This window comes from Colletes latitarsis, chromosome 11, assembly GCF_051014445.1.
Source record: "Colletes latitarsis isolate SP2378_abdomen chromosome 11, iyColLati1, whole genome shotgun sequence".
Classification (NCBI taxonomy): Eukaryota; Metazoa; Arthropoda; class Insecta; order Hymenoptera; family Colletidae; genus Colletes; species Colletes latitarsis.
Window position 1 is genome coordinate 8,457,932 of NC_135144.1, and position 25,135 is coordinate 8,483,066.

At 32.6% G+C, this 25,135-nt stretch overlaps 2 protein-coding genes across 2 annotated transcripts in view; one reads left to right on the top strand and one right to left on the bottom strand.

Moving 5' to 3' along the window:
- The window catches only part of LOC143347749 (uncharacterized), a 318,634-nt gene that overhangs the window by 160,626 nt on the left and 132,873 nt on the right, over positions 1 to 25,135 (bottom strand). The window lies entirely within an intron of this gene.
- Positions 1 to 25,135, top strand: part of LOC143347725 (uncharacterized) — a 175,714-nt gene that overhangs the window by 64,629 nt on the left and 85,950 nt on the right. The window contains exon 2 of the mRNA XM_076777180.1: positions 3,491 to 3,596. The gene's annotated coding sequence lies outside the window, so the exon portion shown is untranslated. The remainder of the gene's footprint in view (positions 1 to 3,490; positions 3,597 to 25,135) is intronic.

Genomic DNA, 25,135 nt, shown 5'->3' on the forward strand with positions numbered 1-25,135 from the left:
AATTGATGAGTTTTAGAATTGTCAAAGATTTCGTCTAGATTTTTAAACATTTTCACTTTTTAAAAATCAAGGAACAATGACGAAAGTTGGTTTTATCCTCTATGAAAACGTCTAAATATTTCATTTAGTCATCGTTCCTTATGAAATTCCTAAACTGCACCTATTGTTTGACTCCAGAATAAGTCAAGTAACCTGAAATTTTTCAAATTGACGAGTTTTAAGAATCTTTAAAGTCTCCGTCATTTTTAAACATTTTCTCTTTTTAAAAATCGGGGAACAATGACGAAAGCTGGTTTTATACTCTATGAAAATGCCTAAGCATTTCATTTAGTCATCGTTCTAGATAAAATTCCTAAACATCACCTATTTTTAAATGCCTAAATAAGTCTAGCAATTTTCCCCATTTTAATCAACGCTCGTTACTGTTTTATTCGTTTATTCGAATTAGTTTGTTGCGTAAAACGAGAGGCGTGTGTGCGAGGAATGTCGAGAAAATTTAAAGTTCATTCTCGGTATATCTCAATCTGTGCAATTAGCGGACACAGCGTCCGATTCCTTCTTCCTTAAAGTCGTTGAACGTTCGCCTTGAGACAGACGAATCGCGTTCAATTTTTCTTTTAACAACAACCTCGACCGTCGCAAATTAAAGTACTTGGAAATTACGCTCGGTTCGAAGTTAATTCTTTTAATAATTTTCATCCACTTAATTCGCGAACTCGTTGTTCTATTTTTTTTGTTACCGCGCGTAAACGAGCCGAGTCTATTCGATTGACCGAAAAACCTTTGCCCCGTAGACTACTAAAAACGAGCCATTATCGTACTGCGCAGAAATAGTATCACGTGAAATAAAGAACAGAGGAACAGCGTCGTAAAAAGTAACACGATGCCTCTGTAAAGTTTTGTCAACGAACGCTGGAAAAACTATCTCTAAAACCATGTCACTGGATGGTAAAATAATTCTACGTTGGCATGGAGAAACGTAAGAAACGAACTTCGAGTATGTTAATAACGTGTATTAACATTTACCAACAGTTGCAAACGATTAGAGGTTTCGATATAATTGGTAAAACTTGAATTTGCACAAATAATTGTCTAATGGTTGAAACACAATCAATTATTTGTTTGGGTCAGGCATATGATTGTTAAGGCTCACATTTTCTGATCGAAATTTCTGTAATATTAAATTCACACAAAAATCAAGTCATTTTCAAGTAGCTTTGTTCGTCAAAATTACAATATGATAAATATCGTTGGGCAACATTTTCCAGTTATCGAATTGTAAAAAATATTATGCATTTGTCAAATTCTGCATTTTATACAGCGTGTTCGGCCACCTCTGGGAAAAATTTTAATACGAGATTCTAGAGGCCAAAATAAGACGAAAATCAAGAATACTAATTTGTTGGTGGAGATTTCGTTAAAAAGTTATTAACGTTTAAAATTACGCTCGAACTGAATTTTTTTCTAGAAAGTGGATAGGATTTCAGGGGTAGGTCTATTCATCAAAAATTATTGTAATTGACCACTGCAGCCAAAAATATTTTTTTCAGAACGATTTGAAATTTTTTAATTTCGCCGAAAAATTTAGGCACCTACCCCTAACGATTTTTTTAAAAAATTCGTTTTTGATTTTTAATAAATCTGTTTGACGTCCTATAGAAAAGTTGTCCAATACTTTTTTGTAGGTATCCATGGGCTCTACTTCAAAAAAAAGTTTCATTGAAATATATTCACTATTGTAGGATGGCTGTTTGAAAACTGGACCATTTTTATTGGGTTTTTCTCAGTTTACGAGGTCAAGGATCGACTTTTCGAATATTTTTGGAATTTCTACATATTCTACACTAAAATCCGCGTCGTTTGCCTTTTTGAACATTAAAATCGGCCAATCCGTTCAGAAGTTATGACGTTTTAAAGATATACAAGAAATTTTGGAGACACATTTCTCACCTCACATCATATTTTCGATAAGGAATTTTTTTCTCGGAAATGGTTTGGATTTCGAGGGTATGTCTATTGACCAAAAATGATTATAATTGGTCCCTGCAATCAGAAATAATTTTTTCAGAACGATTTGAAATATTTTATTTTGTCAAAAAATTTCAACACCTACCCGATTTTTTTTCTCGAAAGTGGATAGGATTTCGAAGATATGTGTATTCACCAAAAATGCTTATAATTGACCCCTGCAACCAAAAATAATTTTCCCAGAACGATTTGAAATTTTTGAATTTAATTGTTAATAACTTTTTAACGAAGCCTCCATCAACAAATTGGTATTCTTGATTTTCGTCTTATTTTGGCCTCTAGAATCCCCCATTAAAATTTCCCCCAGGGGTGGCCGAACACCCCATATGCAATCGTTTAATAGTTGAAACACTGTCAATTATTTGTGTGGGTTAGACATATGATTTTTGAGATTCACATTTTCTAATCGAAATTTGTGCAATATTAAATTCACACAACAATCATGTCGTTTTCAATTAGCTTCGTTCGTTAAATTTGCATATGATAAATATCATTGGGCAATATTTTCCAGTTATCGAATTGTAAAAAATATTATGTATTTGTCAAATTCTGCATTTTATATACAATCGCCTAAAAGTTGAAACACAATCCTATTGTTCGTTACAATGAATGTTGAGAAAGGTGCAAAAAATATCTATGAAAAGTATGAAACATGCAAAAATATAAGAATTACTTCAAAATACTAATTACTATATTTAAGTATTGAAACAATCATCTACAATGCTCTCATTTCATTAAATCTATTAATAAAAATATGAATTTGAATAAAGATCGGAAGCTTAGTCAGTATGTACGAATCTACATTAGTGTATTTTGCAATTGGGAATATAAAATGCGTTCCTATTAGGGACGCGAACTACTTAAAGTACTCAAGTTAAAACGCAATCTGTTTGACAACATTTTGCAATAAAAAATTTGTATTCGTAAACATTTTAAGCTATCAAAACATCGTTTAAAAGGCAAATTATTTATACCTAACCGTTTTTTTTTTTTTGAATAAGTCCTTACAAAAATACTCAATCTGACTGCCTGGTCCCCTTAAGTATTAATAGAAGAAGTATTCTGTCAGACTTTAATTTTAGTGTGCTTTTGCAAGAATGATAGTAAAAGTACATCAAAATCAAAGTCAGACAATTCGTGTTTTTCCTTTGTAAAAATAATGAAAGTAGAAATGGGTTGGGGAAGAAATTTAATTAACATTAAATATTTCAAGTAATTTGCAAATTACCTGATGTCGTTTTGTTATGTCACTATTTAAATTTCTATTGTATTTAAAATACTCGCGTACTCCATTGTCTTGTTTCAACATCTATAAAAATACTTAAAAATTATTTGTAAGATGGAAGTGAGTGTGTTTGCAAGCGATTGGGTAGATTCTTGTTCTTAATTGTAACACAATAAGTCGTGTTTTCTAAGAAGAGAGGAAGAGGTTTCTGATTTTCCCTATTCAATATTGTTTTAGGACTCCTGTGGAAATCAAGCTACGTATGGACTATTGAACCAACCCGTAGTTAAGCTTAGACGCACACTGTATTCAGCTGTCCGGAAACTCCATATTGTTATAGTTGGTGAGTAACAAAGCGGTATCAAAACTTTTTGTCGTAATAACATAAATAAACAAAAGTCTGTACATGTTTCACACTTTTAACGAAAATGTCATCGTTTCTATTTATTCGCGTCTTTGACAGAAACACGACTGTGTGCTTTAGATAATTTTATACAAATTACGTTATAAATTTTGCAACCGTTGTAAGAAATAAGATGAATGCCCTGAAAAAGAAGTACATTAAGTATGAACTGATTTCATAAATTTGTTTACTAAGCACATTCACTGTGGCTCGTAAGTTTTAACATGCTTGTTTTTGTAGCTTATGAATTTTAAATTACTTCCATCATCTAATATAATTATTGATACATTCGTTTCTGTCGAGTTCGATAAAAACTTCGACAGATTTTATATTTTCATTTTAAACAAATTTCAAGATAAAAATATCATTCATATATATCAGCAAACAACGAATAAAAAAGAAGCTGAATGCTACATATTTTAATGTAATATAGCAAATTCTATTTTCATTGAGTAATAATGGAAAAGAAATTTTAATCCAAAAGGAAAAGTATCATTTTTTAAAGTAATACATTGGAGTGAGTTAAAGTTTAATACATATACGTTTAAAATTATACGAAGACATCTGCGCCTCTAGCCGGAGAGTCATGGATCGCATTAAGGTCTGGTTTAATTACATTCCAAAATTAATGAAACGTGGTACACACTGTCAGCCGCATACCACGGGCATATTGCATATAATTGGAATGTCATTGCTGCTTACTGACATACGGAACAAGTTTATTATATCTTTTATATCAACAGTTATACACAGCACTTAAATAATCCTATCAAAAACAGACTCTGAAATAACATTAATCGAGAATTCATAATTGAATATTTTGAGCATTTAACTGCGACATAATAACGAAAACAAACGATAAATTTATATTCCAGTTATTTATAATTTTATTACTCTGAAAAATAGACCTTAATACAACCGTGTTTCAGTGGCTTACTAGATAATAGAAAATTAGATTACTAGAAAATAAAAGTATGTATTTTGATTCGCAAATATTTCTACCGCCAACCATTTAATAACCAACTAGAAAATAAAATAAAAGAGATACGTGTTATTTTATGCTTTTCTTCACGCTATTTAGTAGGGAACACTTTGTTATACTACTTGGAGCGTTGAAGTATATAGCCACGTAAGTTTATGGTCCTGACGCCCTAAAAGAGCAGAGATTTTAGTAGTTCTGCAAACATTTTGTGCTCCTCTTATACACGAAGTGCAGATAAAAAATTCAGTATCTTACTAACAGTATATAGTTGTACCACGCCTTTACGAGTATACGTTCCTTTATCATTTTTTCTTTTTATACAATTGTAATTCCTTAATATTTACAAGTTTAATACAATGAAATATTATTTGTGAATTCGAAAAAATAAGTATATATTGATTGTTTGTTCGGTATTACTTACTTTTTATTAAGAAGTTTTTGAATTAATGAAAAAGTTGTCATAAACAATTTTTCTAAATCTATTCGCAATTTATTTTCTTTTCCTGGCTTATTCTTTTTCTAAATTCATTCTCACATAGAATCTATTCTTTCTTATAAAAAATATATATTCCTAATACAATCTAATTTTTGTAGCTGGTGCTTTTTAGTTGCAAATTTATTTATTGCAATAAATATAGAATGACAAATATATTTCTTATGTTTCTGCTTGTAAACAAATTCACTGTATAATAGACTTGATGTACACAATGGATATCGTATAATTTGTAGCACCAATTTTGTCGTTGCATAGTTTGCAAAAAGTGCTACTTTGCATTAATTTCAAAATCTTTAAAATGACAATTAACAATTAACTCTCACAAGCGCTCGACCGACCCCTCGGTTGCTATATGTTCGCAAGTTCAGTTTCAAACAGTATTCTATATTTTTTTTCGTAAAGTATTATTATTAGAGTAATAGTTTTAGTAATGATTTAATAAAGTTAAACGAATCGACAATTAGCGATATTTTTGCAACTTCAACATACAGCGAAGAATCTGGAATAGATTACGATTTCAGCTATAATTTTGTTAGTAAATTTGATAATAATCGAAACAAATAAGTATGCAAACTATAAAGGTAATACTAGATAGTTTCAGACTTTACCATGAGAAAAAAAATGGCAAAAAACTAATGCCAATTTTATGTCTTTTTTATACTTCATAAAATAGCGGAGAAGTCATGTTCGTATCATAAACCCCGCGATGTTAGGGTTCCTTTAGAATCCTTAACAAAAATACAATAAGTAATATTTGTTTCTACACCTAATGTTCATAAGAAGATTCGTAAGAACAGTACTCGATCTTCTTAATGTCAATGCCGTGTGTTACTTTAAAAATTATGTAATGTATTCACGCTTTATCTACGCCTGACATCTCATTCTAGTAAATGTTTTCAAATTGGAACTCTCTTCGAGCACGCAAACACTGCGTTACTTGTACCCGTATAACACGGTGTCGTGCATGTCGTGTGAACCTCACGGTATCCTAGCAACCGTATTCTACAAAACTTCCTAATCTCTAACTCTGGTTTCTAGATCCTTAAAAATCCAATACACTTCCTCAGCTCACAAGGAGAGGACAAGGTCTTCAGGTTACCGATTTTGTTAAAACTTTGCACACTTATAGATTTAGTTATCCGGTTTCAGAATGTGTAACATTATAGGGACAAGTATTCAATAATTTTTTAAATATTAATGATTAAAGTTTCAGTATTATCTGTAAATATAATTTTAATGTGTCAAGGTTACTTTCAACTTTTTAAATTTTCTCGAATATCGATAAAACATTACATTCTACAACTTTTATACGAAATATGTCTTTGCACAACAATAATTTATTTATTTATACGACAATTTTCTTGTCTGTGAGCCCAATGTCAGTTATGTGTGTCGGTTTTTAAAATTGCTAATTTCACGGATCTAGAACGTTATAAATGATTCCCACAAAAATGAACGATAATTGATATCATATTTAAATAATGAAACGTCTGGGCTGTGGTCTTAAGAAAAAGCTTTGAAAATTGATGTTTGTTTAATGAAAAGAAAGACAAATATCTCTGTAAATGTTTAACTTCGTATGTTTTATAGATTTTCGTAAAAATATTTTAAACGACCCAATTATTTAATAGAAAAGCGAGAATACTATATTTTATAGTAATTGAATATTTTGTTAAAAATTAAAACAATCTTGATCCTAACAGTAAATGAGGGTTAAACTGACATGACTTTGAATACAAAATCCGTCTGTACAGTCCATATAAAACAGGAAACGTACAGATATCGAATAAACGCCTAACTATATAGGATGTTCGGCCACCCTTGGGAAAAATTTTAATGGGAGATTCTGGAGGTCAAAATAAGACGAAAATCAAGAATGCAAATTTGTTGATTGAGACTTCGTTAAAAAGTTATTACCGCTTAAAGTTCCGTGTGTAGAACGCCAATCTGCGAATAGCTGATAGTGGTTCTCACTCACAAAACAATATGGCTGTCGATACGTCACCAAGTAGAGTTTCTCATGCTGAATGAGAACCACTATGCACGCAGCTGTACGCAGATTGCCGTTCCACTGACGGAACTTTAAACGTTAATAACTTTTTAACAAAGCCTCGATCAACAAATTGGTATTCTTGATTTTTGTCTTATTTTGGCCCCTAGAATCTCCCATTAAAATTTTTCCCAAGGGTAGCCGAACACCCTGTATAATATATGAAACTTAAGCACATAATAGTTATACCATTTTGATTCAATTTAATTTGTACCTATTTCCCCCATCTGTCCACTTAATTTTGTCCGCGACTGTATTTCATTAACTTACAGTGTATGCAACAGCAACGTTACGCTTAACGAACGCGAATCGATACTCGACCTAATAGATTTGTCTTAGAATCGTGGTATTACGACGCCAACCATCGCTACCTACAACATTCATCATCTGAGCCGTGTTTCCTAGAAACTCGGCAACTGTCCCGGATGTGAAACTGCGAAGTAACTTCTCGGGGTAACTTAGATAAACCGACTTGATTGCATGTACGCTGGCTACGTGCGAATCTGTCCATTAGCCCGATGATTGATATCCATTCAGGAAATGACAACCATACTAATAACCGTGCACGCGTCTGAACACAATCGCCTAGGATCACGTGTATATATGCTAATTGGAGTTCCGCGCGTCAATCAATGCTAAAACCAAAGGGGCCTTTTTACTTTGTGGAGATTAAAAAATCGAATTTTTTTGCATTTTCTTTTAATATGTAGTCTCGAAAATATATCTAGCAAATATTAAATTGAAATTCGGAAAACTAACGAAGTTATAGCCTGCTGAAATCTACCACAGGCAGGTATAAGAACTGGACGCGAAACTTTAAAGCTGTTTTTCTCGAAACTACATTTTTCGGCACTGCGTAGACGATGACATAAAAACTATTCAAGATATCAACATTTTTATACAGTATCTTTAGAACTGGTCTCTATACAGGGTGTTCGGCCACCTCTGGGAAAACTGTAATGGGAGATACTAGAGGCCAAATTAAGACGAAAATCAAGAATACCAATTTGTTGATGGAGGCTTCGTTAAAAAGTTACTAACAATTAAATTAAAAAATTTCAAATCATTCTGAAAAAATTATGTTTGGTTGCGGGGGTCTATTATAAGCATTTTTGGTGAATAGACATACTTTCGAAATCCTACGCACTTTCGAGAAAAAAATTTGGATAGGTGCTCAAATTTTTCGACGAAAAAAAAAATTTCGAATCGTTCTAAAAAAAATATTTTTAGTTGCACGAGTCAATTATAAGTATTATTAGTGAACAGACATACCCCCGAATTCTTGCGCATTTTCAAGAAAAAAATTCCTAAACAAAAATCTAATGTGAGGCCAGAAATGTGGCCCCAAAATTTCATGCGAATCTTTAAAACGTCATAACTTCTGAACGGATTGGACGATTTTAATGTTTAAAAAAGCAAACTACGCGTATTTTGATGGAAAATATGTACAAATTGCAAAAATATTCGAAAAGTTGGAACTTGACCCCGCAAAATGAGAAAAACCCCATAAAAATGGTCCAATATTCAAACAGCCATAACTCCTACAATAGTGAATATATTTTAGTGAAACTTTTTTTTGAAGTAGAGCCCATGGGTACCTACAAAAAAGTATTGGACAACTTTTCTTTAGGATGTCAAACAGATTTATTAAAAATCAAAAACGAATTTTTTAAAAAAATCGATAGGGGGTAGGTACTGAAATTTTTCGGCGAAATTAAAAAATTTCCAATCGTTCTAAAAAAATTATTTCTAGGTTTTGGGGCCAATTAGAATCATTTTTGGTCATTAGACACACCCCCGAAATCCTACGCACTTTCGAGAAAAAAATTCCTTACCGAAAATCTAATGTGAGGCCAGAAATGTGGCCCCAAAATTTCATGCGAATCTTTAAAACATCATAACTTCTGAACGGATTGGACGATTTTAATGTTTAAAAAAGCAAACTACTCGTATTTTAGTGGAAAATATGTACAAATTGCAAAAATATTCGAAAAGTTGGAACTTGACCCCGCAAAATGAGAAAACCCCCATAAAAATGGTCCAATATTCAAACAGCCATAACTCCTACAATAGTGAATATATTTTAGTGAAACTTTTTTTTGAAGTAGAGCCCATGAGTACCTACAAAAAAGTATTGGACAACTTTTCTATAGGATGTCAAACAGATTTATTAAAAATCAAAAACGAATTTTTTAAAAAAATCGATAGGGGGTAGGTGCTGAAATTTTTCGGCGAAATTAAAAAATTTCCAATCGTTCTAAAAAAATTATTTCTAGGTTTTGGGGCCAATTACAATCATTTTTGGTCATTAGACATACCCCCGAAATCCTACGCACTTTCGAGAAAAAAATTCCTAAACAAAAATCTAATGTGAGGCCAGAAATGTGGCCCCAAAATTTCATGCGAATCTTTAAAACGTCATAACTTCTGAACGGATTGGACGATTTTAATGTTTAAAAAAGCAAACTACGCGTATTTTGATGGAAAATATGTACAAATTGCAAAAATATTCGAAAAGTTGGACCTTGACCCTGCAAAATGAGAAAAACCCCATAAAAATGGTTCAATATTCAAACAGCCATAACTCCTACAATAGTGAATATATTTTAGTGAAACTTTTTTTTGAAGTAGAGCTCATGGGTACCTACAAAAAAGTATTAGTCAATTTTTCTGTAGGGCGTCAAACAAAATTACTAAAAATGAAAAACGAATTTTCAAGAAAAATCGATAGGGGGTAGGTGCCTAATTTTTTCGACGAAAAAGAAATTTTTCAAATCGTTCTAAAAAAATTATTTCTAGGTTTTGGGGTCAATTACAATCAGTTTTGGTCATTAGACATATCCTCGAAATCCTACCCACATTCGAGAAGAAAATTCGAGTAGGGTGCAAATTTTTCGACAAAATTAAAAAATTTCAAATCGTTTTGGAAAAATTATTTTCGGTTGCGGGGGTCAATTACAATCATTTTTGGTGAATAGACATACCCCCGAAATCTTGCGCATTTTCGAGAAAAAAAATTCAGTACGGTCGGAACTTTAAACGTTAATAACTGTTTAACGAAGCCTTCATCAATAAATTGGTATTCTTGATTTTCGTCTTATTTTGACCTTTAGAATCCCTCATTAAAATTTTTCCCAAGGGTGGCCGAACACCCTGTATAACATGAACTAACATAATTGTGATATATACAATACTTTTTCTTTTATTAACATAGAGGCACCCATATATATGAAAATATTCAGTACCTTTTCGTAAAATAACTACCATTGTGCCATTTTTTGTTTTTCTGAAAAGATCATAGTTCATGCTATAACCAAACTTATCTATATTAAGAATATCTTTGGTTTTTGGATTTTGGACAACTTGTTCGCAAGATATCACCTACGCAGTCGGGCGCTGTTCGTAAAAACTGTTGTTCGTTGATCAACAAAAACAGCGTAATCAATAGATATTATGCGTTGCAAAAATTCGTAAATATAGTTAAATATATGATAAATATATCCACAAAACCCGGAATTAATCGCTCTTTAATAGCGCGCAAAAAAAAAATCATAAAGAAACATGTATTTTTCTTGCCTATAAAGTAGAATGGGCCCTCAAGATATCGGCTAATCCAGTGGCCGTTGAATGATCGTCGTTTAGATATTCGTTAAGCAGTCTACACGACGAGATAACGAGACCACAAAGTTCAAGCTTCGCCATGTAAATCGATATTCCATAACACCTGGTTTCGTACTAAACGTCGATCGGGAGGAACCGTTGCTCGGCCTTGTACCTTAAATCTTTCAAGATTGTATTTAGATAGCGGTGCAAGCGCTTCGACGCGACGACTTTATCAAAAATGTAGAGGAATAAGGAAGAGAAGGGTTGTTAATATGCTCGCGTTCACGGTCACTGGCTATCGTGATGAGATCAAATGCAGTGAGAGAAAATGACGCCTTTTACTACTTTTTTTAGTAGTTTATAGACGAAAAAAACACAGAAAATAGATTCTTTGAATTTAAAGAGCTGTCAAATTTTTAGTATTTTTTTATAATTCTAATTCCGGCTATAACCGCCATACTGAATAAGACACTTTTTTCTTTTCCCATTTTTAATGAGCGAAACTATCAGAATCGTGGGAGTACATCTTTTTTCGAAGGATGTTTACTAAGGTTGCCGTAACTTCTAAAATATTGAATATTTTTATATGGAAAAAATTGTGAATATCCTTCAAATATTGATCTAAATATATGTATTAAAACTTGATATAAACATGGAACCACGTCCATACTAAATAATGTACTTCTTGACGTTTCCATTTTTAACGAGAAGAACAACTAGCCATCTTTTTTTGAAGGATGTTTACTAAGGTTACCACAACTTCTAAAATATTGAATATTTTTATATGGAAAAAATTGTGGATATTCTTCAAATATTGATCTAAATATATGTATTAAACCTTGATATAAAAATATAATCACATCCATACTAAATAATGTACTTCTTGACATTTCCATTTTTAACGAGAAGAATAACTAGCCATCTGTTTTTGAAGGATGTTTACTAAGGTTACCACAACTTCTAAAATATTAAATATATTTATATGGAAAAAATTGTGGATATTCTTCAAATATTGATCTAAATATATGTATGCAAGCTTGATATAAAAATATGACCACATTCATACTAAATAAAATGCTTTTTGACTCTTCCATTTTTAACGAGAATAACTAGCCATCTTTCTTTGAATGATGTTTACTAAGGTTACCATAACTTCTAAAATATTAAATATATTTATATGGAAAAAATTGTGGACATTCTTCAAATATTGATCTAAATATATGTATTAAAACTCGATATAAAAATATTTCACCCCTTTCCTCCAAAAATTAAAAACAAAAAGGCACGAACTTACGAGACCTAATAAAGACCTAATACAAGTAGTTTGCATAACAAAACAATTCTATTGCAGACTATTCGTACAATGCTCTGAAACTCACGTTGCAACGTTTTCATTTATCCAAGTCTCGAATTCGACTGTCGCGCATAAATACGAATCCACGGACGCTGATTAGGACGATGTAATAGCGGCTAGGCCATTCACGTCGAATAACCGAGTTCACGATCGGTAGAAAACGGAACACGTTGTATGATTACGGTCACCACAGTGGTGTAAGAGTGGCCAGTTCGAATACACGTTTCCTGGTCCACGATGTGTATCAGAATGTTGTAACGACTGGATTAACCGGTCGCTCTAAAACATGCTTGCCCGTATAATCCGATTATTTTCCTCGTTCTGGACTGTCTGGTTTTAGCAAATGCTCTGAAATTCATCGCGCTATCAGACGGAATTTCCTGCGTTGCGTAATTCCGAGTAATTAACTGGGATCGAACCGATCAGATTGTAACGGTAGCGAAATCTGCCCAGCGGATTTTAACTTATACGATGTTTAAACATTCATCCAGAATGGGTAACTCGTCTATTTTTAAAAATAAAACAATACGTTTTGAAGCAGAAGAATCTATTCTTTCCTATATATATGTCTGATATTTTATGTTACTAAACTTTATAAAATTTTCTAAATTTCATAATTCCTTCATTCATTTTTCCATCATGTAGTAGGAAATAGACGAATGGAATTAAATTTTATTTATAATTGTTTCAACTTACCCCTGTTGGTTTAATTAAAATAAATTTACCTAAAACTTTTACAGTTGCAAAGTTACAATTTTATTTATATAAATATGTTGGAACATCTTAACTCTAGTTATGCATTTTACAATTTTTTAAAAATGTACAAATGTACCATTCTTGGATGTGCAATGATTTTAATCTATCTTTATTATCCAGTCAAATTAAGGAAATTTTTCTATCGTATTGTGTATTAAATTGCAGGTCGATAGTCCTTTAGTAGTTTTGGTTGATAGCTTTAGACGTTCTATTGGTATTCGAATGTAAATCTTGGAAGTTTTGGTTTAGAAACTTACACTATACATAGAAATTAGACTAGAAGTAACACGATTATTATACACATATTTATAACAATTTAAATAATTTACCATTGCTCAAAATCCGTTTCTTGCGAATGATTGAAAAAAAGAAATCGTTAATTTGTTTTCAAATTCTATATGAAACATTGCCAGACATAATCCGTAAAAAAATTCGAAATATTAATTTTCTGGTTTCTATAATCTGTGTCAACGATCGGTATAACAATTTAAATAATTTACCATTGCTCAAAATCCGTTTCATGCGAATGATTGAAAAAGAGAAATCGTTAATTTGTTTTCAAATTCTATATGGAACATTGCCAGACATAATCCGTAAAAAAATTCGAAATATTAATTTTCTGGTTTCTATAATCTGTGTCAACGATCGGTATAACAATTTAAATAATTTACCATTGCTCAAAATCCGTTTCATGCGAATGATTGAAAAAGAGAAATCGTTAATTTGTTTTCAAATTCTATATGGAACATTGCCAGACATAATCCGTAAAAAAATTCGAAATATTAATTTTCTGGTTTCTATAATCTGTGTCAACGATCGGTATAACAATTTAAATAATTTACCATTGCTCAAAATCCGTTTCATGCGAATGATTGAAAAAAAGAAATCGTTAATTTGTTTTCAAATTCTATATGGAACATTGCCAGACATAATCCGTAAAAAAATTCGAAATATTAATTTTGTGGATCCTATAATCCGTGTCAACGATTGGTATAACAATTTAAATAATTTACCATTGCTCAAAATCCGTTTCATGCGAATGATTGAAAAAAAGAAATCGTTAATTTGTTTTCAAATTCTATATGGAACATTGCCAGACATAATCCGTAAAAAAATTCGAAATATTAATTTTCTGATTTCTATAATCTGTGTCAACGATCGGTATAACAATTTAAATAATTTACCATTGTTTAAAATCCGTTTCATGCGAATGATTGAAAAAAAGAAATCGTTAATTTGTTTTGAAATTCTATATGGAACATTGTCAGACATAATCCGTAAAAAAGTTCGAAATATCAATTTTGTGGATCCTATAATCCGTGTCAACGATCGGTATAACAATTTAAATAATTTACCATTGTTTAAAATCCGTTTCACGCGAATGATTGAAAAAAAGAAATCGTTAATTTGTTTTCAAATTCTATATGGAACATTGCCAGACATAATCCGTAAAAAAGTTCGAAATATTAATTTTATGTATCCTATAATCTGTGTCAACAATTGGTATGGAAATCCGAGTATGCAGCGAAGTAATGAAAAAATGATGAGAACTTAATTTTGAATATTCAATTAAAATTGTAATCCAATTTTTGTCGAGAATTCTATTATGCATGTATGAAATTTTAATATTTAACGCATATACTGTTGAATTATATTATGCGTGTTTACTCGACGAATCAGATAAATTCCAGATATAATAATATCTCTTTGTCAAAGTAAATTTGGGGTATTATTGAAGTGTTATTTGCCATGTAATAAATCTGTTAATCATGGTTAAGTACAGAACGAATTTTTATGTATTTAGTAAGCTGGATTATTTCATTTCTGAAATTCCATTAATCTTCATTTAATTATGAAGATAATATTTGGATATCCTGTAAAATGAAACAGAGGCTTTCTAAAAGCATGGTGAAATCTTTATTGATGTTATCGATAACGTATTATAAGGTACAATTTGATTATTCATTATTATTTGTATTTATATTTTTATTCTATTTGATTGTAAATATATACGTATATAATATTATAGTTTTTTTATTTCATCGTATTGAAAAATTAAAATGTACTAGGGATCATCAATTGGTATAAAATATTCGTTGAAAATTCATAAATTGGACGTGTCTCAGAATTTTTCTCTTTTTGAATACCAACAGTCACGTAAACTTTTTGTTTATGGACACGAAACCGATCGAATATTAAATTTATCGAAAAGTTTAATCGTCTGCAACTTTATCGAACGTCAGAACGTGCATTTCATTTGAAAATTTAATAATTATAGAACAAAATTATTTATAAATATAAATAGAAAAGATATACTTGAAAAGATACAAAGTAAGTCTATTTTTTATCGTTCAATGATTCATACTTTGACTCGTGAGCATCATGTTATGATGATTATGATGAAATCAGGACACGCCAAACTGACTCATTTATGTATTTTGCATAACAGCATTCCTACCGTGTGCTTGCAATTCAAATCTATCAGTGAACTAATAATATGATTAATGAATGACAGAATATGCTCGAGGAAAAAGAATTTTGTCGAGGTAATTTTATTGATTTCCTCAGTTAAACAACGCATCGGGAAAACCGCTATTATCAAACCACTATTAATAGTTATTAGTCGTTAATAACCTCGACTCTTGGTATGACTTTAACCGTTATTTAAAAAAAAAAAAATACACTTTGTCTCTAGCTTCTGACAGTTAATTCTAGATCTGGTTTATAATATTTGCGTACAGTCTTTCAGATTATTCAGAGTTAAAAAGCTAAAATAAATCTTTCTGTTAATTATTATTTCCAGGATTATTTCTTCCGGCCAACTTGAAATAACGAAATAACTCATAAAATCGTTTTATCTAAAATGTTTCTATTTTTATTCTTCAATACCGTTATCTGAACGGTCGAGAATAAATTATTTCAGACAGTTATTTTTCAGTGTCGCTTCAAACTAAATTTTCAAATTAGATTTTAATTAGGTTAACGTCGTTTCCATCCCCATGACCCATTTTGTTCGTTGGTTGATAATATAATCGCAATCTTTTGTTATTCCGTCGGAATTGCAGCGTTTGGGCCAATCCGTTGTACTTAATAATAGTTTGCACGCAATTAAGTTGAGCAATTTATTTTCGTGTCGTGGTTGCGAAATCGGTCGATCGGTCTATTGGCATTCAGGCGTCAATGTCGCGTGTTTTGAATCGCAAAGCGGTGCGTGTACGCGAGCCAGACGATTCGTGAGCGTTGAAACGAATAAGAGGTCGACGTGTAACTGCTGTCTACGACTTGGATCAATGAACGAACCGGTTTACGGGCAATTACGCTCGAATCGTCGTTCATAGAAGCTTGTTCAACGTGGTCATTGGAACCATGTGACGGAGAAATGAAGCACCGTTTCGAGCAAACATATTCACAATCCCGCTGAATGCCTGCCATAGTAGAACCTTCGTTGTCAGAATTAATTGAGAAACGCGATATTCCGATAATTAACGTACGAGTATAACACTATATCTTATTATATGATGAATTTTTTACCAAATTTTAAATTACCACTGCAGTATAACACTACATCTTGATAAACAGGGTGTTCGGCCATCCGTGGGAAAAATTTTAATGGGGGATTCTAGAGGCCAAAATAAGACGAAAATCAAGAATATTAATTTGTTAATGGAGGCTTCGTTAAAAAGTTATTAACGTTTACAATTCCGCTCGTATTTAAGTTTTTTCTCGAAAACGCGCAGGATTTCGGGGGTAAGTTTATTCACCAAAAATACTTGTAATCGAACCCCGCAAATAATCATAATTTTTTTTAAACGATTTGAAATGTTTTCATTTCACAGAAAAATTTGTCCACATTCCTGAATTTTTTTCTCGAAACTGCGTAGGATTTTGGGGGTATGTCTATTCACCAAAAATAATTGTAATTGACTCCCGCAACCGAAAATAAGTTTTTTAGAATGATTTGAAACTTTTCAATTTCATCGAAAAATTTAGGCACCTACCCCCTGTCGATTTTTCTTAAAAGTTCGTTTTTGATTTTTAGTAATTTTATTTGACGCCCTACAGAAAAGTTGTCTAATATTTTTTTATAGGTATCCACGAGCTCTGCTTCAGAAAAAAGTTTCATTGAAATATATTTACTATTGTAGTAGTTATGGCTGTTTGAAAATTGGACCATTTTTTGGGAGGTTTTCTCATTTTGCGGGGTCAAGGACCAACTTTTCGAATATTTTTGCGAGCTGTACATATTCTCCACCAAAATACGCGTAGTTTGCTTTTTTAAACATTAAAATCGTCCAATCCGTTCAGAAGTTATGACGTTTTAAAGATTCGCATGAAAATTCGAGCAGACATTTCTGGCAAGAAATTAGATTTTCGGTAAGGAATTTTTTTCTCGAAAGTGCGTAGGATTTCGGGGGTATGTCTAATGACCAAAAATGATTGTAATTGGCCCCAAAACCTAGAAATAATTTTTTTAGAACGATTTGAAAAATTGCTTTTTCGTCGAAAAAATTAGGCACCTATCCCCTGTCGAGTTTTCTTAAAAATTCGTTTTTCATTTTTAATAATTTAGTTTGATGCCCTATAGAAAAGTTGTCCAATACTTTTTTGTAGGTACCCATGGACCCTATCTCAGAAAAAAGTTTCATTGAAATATATTCACTATTGTAAGAGTTATGGCTGTTTGTAAATTGTACCATTTTTATGGGGTTTTTCTCATTTTGCGGCGTCAAGGATCAACTTTTCGAATATTTTTATAATTGCTACATATTTTACACTAAAATACGCGGCGTTTGGCTTTTTGAACATTAAAATCGTCCAATCCGTTCAGAAGTTATGACATTTTAAAGATTTGTATGTAATTTCAAGAAAGCATTTGTTGGCCTCACATTAGATTTTTGTTTAGGAATTTTTTTCTCGAAAATGCGTAGGATTTCAGGGGTATGTCTGTTCACTAAAAATACTTATAATCGACTCCTGCAACTAAAAATATTTTTTTTGGAACGATTTGAAATTTTTGTTGTGATAGAAAGTCCACTTAAGGGGACCAGGCAGTCAGAATATCGATTTTTTCTTTCATTTTTTTTCGAAAGTAATACTATTCAGAAATTAAATGTCGAAGATTTCATGACGTTGCGGTGAAAAATAAGGATTTACGAGATGAAAATGTCAAACGCGGTTTTCTCGAAAACTTGTTTTCGTTTCATTTTGCAGTGATTGTAAAAAAACAGAGGTTCAAATTGATATGAAACTTTTATTAAATACGTAAAAAATATTCCTTTATGCACTGAACCTCAGTACGAACCTGTAAAAACTTCTAATTTCCAGAAAAAAATTTATGATACAAGTGTTTTACCTTAAAATCTCCATTTTCCGTTTTTCATGCACTATCTTCATAATTTTGATTTTTTGAAATATTTAAACAGGTTCAGTGCAAAGCAGGGGTTATTCCTAGTATTTTGCCGTTTGATACATTCGATTCGCTTCACCTGGACAAGAGAAATTTGTATTTGTTTAAGTGTTCATTAGATGGTTGTTTGACAAGATTTTGCAACAAAAAGTTTGTATTAGTATACACGTTAAGCACACCAAAACATCGTGTGAAAGGGAAATTATTTATACCTAACCTTTTGTTTGATTAAGCCCTTACAAAAAGGCTCAATCTGACTGCCTGGTCCCCTTAACGAGGTATTGCTGTCTAGACTGTCAATTTCACGGCCCTTTTTGTGATTTTTTTTTAATGATAGATAGGCTGTTTTGTATTGAGACTTGGTAAATATATTTATTCATCTTATAAGCGTGTACAATATTTTTTTCATGGAAAAATATTAAGAATTGCGGAAATTATAACTTCTTATTTAATGGCTCTTTTGGAAAAGGTGCTCGAATGGCTTCCAGGATTCCAGATAATTTGAAACAGAGGGGGTTAAAGTATCTCCATAAGGAAGGTTGTAGTTATAGCAGAAATTAGGGAGAAGTCAAAATCCTGATAAATAATGAAATGGCGGCGCTTCAAGTTTCGAATTTCTATTTGTTAATCGTTCTTTTGTCTTTAGCGTATCAAAAAAAATAGTAAAACTCAATATTTTTTTAAATCTCTAGTTCCAGCGATAAAGGCGTGTCTGCTGAATATTCTCTCCAAATTTGAAGTCGATTGGTCTGCTAGATCTTGAAATATCATGTAAGCCAGTTTAAATGCGTTTTTTTAAACAGGAAGCTATAACTCTCGCAATATTTAATATTTTTGGATGAAAAAGATACTGTACATACCTATAAGACGAGTAAATATATCTGCAAAATGTCACTACAAAACAACCTACCTGTCGTTAAAAAAAAAATCACAAAAAAAGGCCGAAGAAATGACAGCCTAGACAGCAATACTCCCTTAAGTATTAATAAAGAAAGTACACTGTCAGATTTCGAATTTAGTGTGATTTTGCAGAATGATAGTAATAACACATCAAAATCAATGTCAGACAATTCGTGTTCTTCCCTTGTAAAAATAACGAAAGTAGAAATGGGTGGGGGAAGAAATTTAATTAACATTCCAAGTAATTTACAAATTACCTGATGTCGTTTTGTTATATCACTGTTTAAATGTCTTTTGGAATAATCGTGTACTCCATTGTCTTGTTTCAACATCTATAAAAATACTTAAAAATTATTTGTAAGGTTGAAGTGAGTGTGTTTGCAAGCGATTGAGTAGATTCGAGGATTGTAACACAATAAGTCGTGTTTTCTAAGAAGAGATGAAGAGGTTTCTGATTTTCCCTATTCAATATCATTTTAGAACTCCCGTGGAAGTCCTTACAAAAAGTCTCAATCTGACTGCCTGATCCCCTCAAGGGTTAATTTACTTCATAAGGAATTTATTGATGTTGCAATACTGCAAATTGGCTTTACTAGGGTCTAATGGTACTCGAATACCGAATTCTCGAAAGCAGGAATGATTGTATACCGAACGTATTTCGCAGAAACGGACAAAACACATTAATTAGTTCCTCAGAAAACACTGGAGCATGTTTTGTAAATGTTTTCCACTTTCATTCCTATCTTGGGTTTCTCGACGACAAGCTAGATCGTCGCTCTGAAAACCCCTTCCTCTTTGAAGAGAAAGGAAATCTTTCTTGAGCAGTATTGTTCCTTCCTGCTGTATAAATAAACCTCTCAGCAAACCAACAACGTTCGTTACGTGTTTACACGTACGTTTACGAGCCAGTACGGGGTTGCCCTCCGGAACGGTGTCATTAATAATACCTGGAAATAGAAGGACGCATTGGCAGAGAGAGGGAGAAACTAGACAGAAGGGAAGAGCCAGGGGAACAGGGCAAGCAAGATATATCTAGTGTTCTGGCACATCATGCTAATGTTCTACTTTGCATACGCTATCCGTGCAGTTTCAGCCAGGGTTACTGTCGTTAATACCGAGCCACTCGTTTTAAGTCGGTCGGCCTGGCGCGCGACGAAGATTTCCTTTTGTACTTGGTTCTACATATAATATTAACAGAAAAAACGACGATAAAATACACTGTCCATTTTGAGAAGTGCATTCTTCCTTCTCGTGTACTCGTTTAACAACGCTTGCGACGAGACTTGCAAACTGATGGCTCGAGGATAAGCAAATTTCTTCAAGAGCAAAGATCACGATAAGAAAGTTTTTCTCAATCCCAAGGAGAAAGAAAATTTATATGAAAAATTTGGAAAGCTTGACATTTCTATTAATATATTGATCAATGTTGAACAAGTGTTTAAATATTGTCTTCCTCGTATCGTTCAACACCTACTTGAAATTTTTAATGCACAAGATGTAGACAACATAAACATTTGATCGTCTATGTTAAGTGTTTAGGTATATTTGTCTTATACAGGGTGTTCGACCACCCCTGGGAAAAATTTTAATGGGGGATTCTAGAGGCCAAAATAAGACGAAAATCTAGAATACCAATTTGTTGTTGGAGGCTTCGTTAAAAAATTATTAACGTTTAAAGTTCCGCCAGTACTGAATTTTTTTCTCGAAAATGCGCAAGATTTCGAGGGTATGTCTAATCACCAAAAATGATTGTAATTGACCCCCGCAACCGAAAATAATTTTTCCAAAACGATTTGAAATTTTTTAATTTTGTCGAGAAATTTCACACATTCTCGAATTTTTTTCTCGAAAGTGGGTAGGATTTCGAGGGTATGTCTAATGACCAAAAATGCTTGTAATTGACCCCTGTAACTACATATAATTTTTTTAGTACAATTTGAAATTTTTTAATTTCGTCGAAAAATTTAGGCACCTAATTAGATTTTCGGTAAGGAATTTTTTTCTCAAAAGTGCGTAGAATTTTGAGGGTATGTGTAATGACCAAAAATGATTGTAATTGACTCCCGCAACCGAAAATAATTTTTCCAGAATGATTTGAAATTTTTGAACTTAATTGTTAATAACTTTTTAACCAAGCCTCCATCAACAAATTGGTATTCTTGATTTCCGTCTTATTTTGACCTCTAGAATTCCCCATTAAAATTTTTCCCAGGGGTGGCCGAACACCCTGTATACAGGGATCCCTCCTACAACACGGCATCTTATAACATGGTTTCGCTTTAACACGATAAGAAAATTGCGAAAACTTTTGTACAGCACTGGATAACACGATTTTTGCTTAACATATTTAAAAACTAAATTACCTTAAAATAATGACGCGAAGGAATAATGAGCTATAGCGACTTTACATGAAAAAAATATAAACAAATTATAATTTATTAAATTAAGGTTGGGTTAAATTATTTTTGTGTTGTACATACATTTATATTTTTCATAAAAATTGAGTTGCTTATGTAGAATAAAAAAAAATATTCGTTTTTAATAAATCTTCGGAACTCCCCTTTTTGTACTAGCTCTGGGTCTCATATAACATGGTTTCATACAACACGGTATTTTCTAGGAACCTATCTACCGTGTTATAGGAGGATTACCTGTAATTTAACCCCTTAACACTCATATTTTTCAGGTTAACCAAGAATGATCAGTTTTCTTTATTGGATTTGTTTCTAAAAATGCGGTTTTTGTTAATTACAATGTTGTATCTAACATATAATTTAAAAGAAAACAAATATTATCATCCCTTAAACCGTTAGATTAAATGAATATCGTTTTTTAAAACAGTTAAACTCGGGCATGAAACTACTGGTATAAAATATATAAATGGAATTATTTTCCACGTAAAAGATTGATTTATCGAGAAAAACATAATATTATATTTAATTTAAACAGCACCATGGCATATATTGTTTATTTCAAAATGCATTTGACGATTTGAAATGGACTTTTAGCGAATTATGACATAGAAATTATTATACAGAAGACACTGATCTCGTCGAGTTTTATAAGAATAATAAAGATAGACAGTGTTGTGCGCAGATAATCACGAATGAAAATAGCGAACAATATTTTATGTAGGTAAAATTTACTAGGACAAAGTGTTTATCCGGATAACTTTTTTTCACGCGTAACACACGGCCACCGTGTATAACGAATACCAATTACCGAGATAGAACAATTTTATTGGAATAATTATCTAGATAAAGTTTTATTTGAAGTTATTTGAATAATGCACAACTCTGCAGCAAAATCAACTGACTGCTCACGGCTATCGACATTCTATCCCCACATATTGTTTGACCACCCCAACTCTCTATTTCTGTTCTCTTTGCACACACCACTCTCTCTCTCTCTCTGTCTCTCAAACAAAGCGAAAAGCTGAAACGACAAAAAGGTAGAAACGGCCTCGCGGGGTCAGATTCTGTTTCGACAATAGTAGGAACGATAAAATTTTTCTCCTGCAAGTTTCGGCAGATTGTCAAATATAATTTTTGCATTCTATGTATAGAAAGTTATGTTTCAAACTTTATTCGTAAGATATATTTCTCTTTCATGTCACATATTCTTTCTTAAAGCATGCATTTTACTCGGTACTTTAACTTCGTACAGAAAATTTACAAGCTACGTTGAAATTTATAAATTTTCGTCTGATAGAAAATACAACGCCCGTGAAAGCGAATTTTGTTTCGAGTCGATACCGTATTTAATTCCGGAGAAAACAATTATTTATAATTGTATAGTAATGATGCAAACATTCTGTATGTGAATTTAAATTCATTTTCAGTTAAATAAACAATTATAATCCAGTTTTATCGCACACCAGTCGTATGGTCAATAGGAATTGCTGAAACTTCTTTGGGTATGTAGCGTCAAAGTGAATTGCAAAATAAACATAGAAGACAGGATAAATTATAGTAATTGGTATAGTCATGGAATAGAGGATTGAATGCCCTTTAAAATGAGTGTTCGTTCAAGTCGATAGCATAATTAGTTCCAAAGATATAACGAATTTTGTTTCGAGTCAATGGTTTGTTTACTTTTCATTGTTTACGTTGCGGGGTCAATGAACTTCCACTACGGCCTTGGAGAGGTCGTTGACCGTACGTGGTATATGTATTCACCAAAAATGATTGTAATTGAGCCCCGCAACCGAAAATAATTTTTTCACGACGATTTGAATTTTTCTTCTTTGCCGAAAAATTTTAGGCACCTACTGAATTTTTTACTGGAAAATGCGTGGGATTTCGGGGATACGTCTATTCATCAAAAATGATTACAATTTACCCCTGCAACTAAATATAATTTTGTTAGTATGATTTGAAATTTTTTAATTAAATTTTTTAATAACTTAATGAAGCCTCAGTCAAGAAATTGATATTCTTGATTTTCGTCCTATTTTAGTCTCTAGAATCTCCCATTAAAATTTTTTCCCAGGGGTGGCCGAACACTTTGCATAAACAGTTAAATTTGTGCAAGTTTTTGAAAATCTAATCCTTTAAATCTTGCATTCTATGCTATTAAGTAATTTGGGGGGTTTTAAACCTTCATACTATTAATATTTGAAAGGAATAAAGAATAAAGAATGTCCTAAGCTGCTCGACAATAACACCAGAAGTCCAAACAGATGAGCTTGACTTCGTGAACAATATCGAGGGGAAAAAGGGAGACCATTAAACGAGGGACTACTGCATATGCACAGAATTTTATCGTTTTACTTTATTACACGTTCTTAAATGGAGCACGTTTGCCAAATTGATTTTAAAAATAATTATCAACGTTTTCTATATATGTATATATATATAGGCGAGTAGCAATTACTCGACAGACGGATAACCGAGGAAATGGTTTCAAAGGGAATTCGTCGAGTATGAAAACCTCCTTTCCGGAGTCTTGTTATGATGAGTCTTGTCTCACTTTCTTGGTTCATTCCGCTGCATCTCTCGCAGGGAAGCGCCAACGGGGCGTGTAATTAATAGCCTGTTGAACGTGACAGGCTCGCGATAATAATTTCGCGCGGAGCGATCGTTTTCGTTCTAAACGGCCGCGAAATGAAAGGAAGAAGAAGCCCTTTCTCGCGTCGCTCTATTTCCCTCGAAACGGCCGGCAAAAACTTGACCCGTTTCTCGGGCAGAAAATTTTTCAACGATTATTCAGCCGTATTACTTAGAAGGAAACGGCATTCCCTCGTAAGAACGGTGCCGTTTCTCCCTTTTCTCTCGTTTCCTTTTTCCTAGCCCGTTTGGTTACCACGTTATGGTGTCCTATTACCATCGTTCAGCCGCAAACTCGATTTGTGGGGTTCCTCGTTCGAACAGCCGATTGAATTTCGACGGCGTTTTCGCGTGACGAGCGGGAAATATTGTTATTTCATGTACCATACGTTGTTCCTTTTTATGTGCCGTGGAACTTCCGAGAAAATGGACTGTTGCCTTTCGAGCGAAATTTATATTCTTCTCTGTTTTCTCTCCTTAAGTTCTTGGCTTCCACAAAGTTCGCGAAGTCGATTATTCAGCAGATGGAAAAGAAACAATAATTATTTGCCAACGCAATGAAATATTAACAAGTCGAATATATAGAGATAAAACGTGGTAACAGAAAATGTTCAGATCGGATATACAGGGTGTTCGGCCATAATGGGAGTTTCTAGGGACCAAAATAAGACGAAAATGAAGAATAACAATTTGTTGATCGAGGCTTCGTTAAAAAGTTATTAACGTTTAAAGTTCCGCCTGTAGAACGGCAATCTGCGAACAGTTGCGTACGCGTGATAGTGGTTCTCACTCAGAAAACTGTGAGGCTGTCGCTAAGTAGAGTTTCTCATGCTGAGTGAGAACCACTATCATTGCGTATGCAGCCGTATGCAGGTTGCCTATC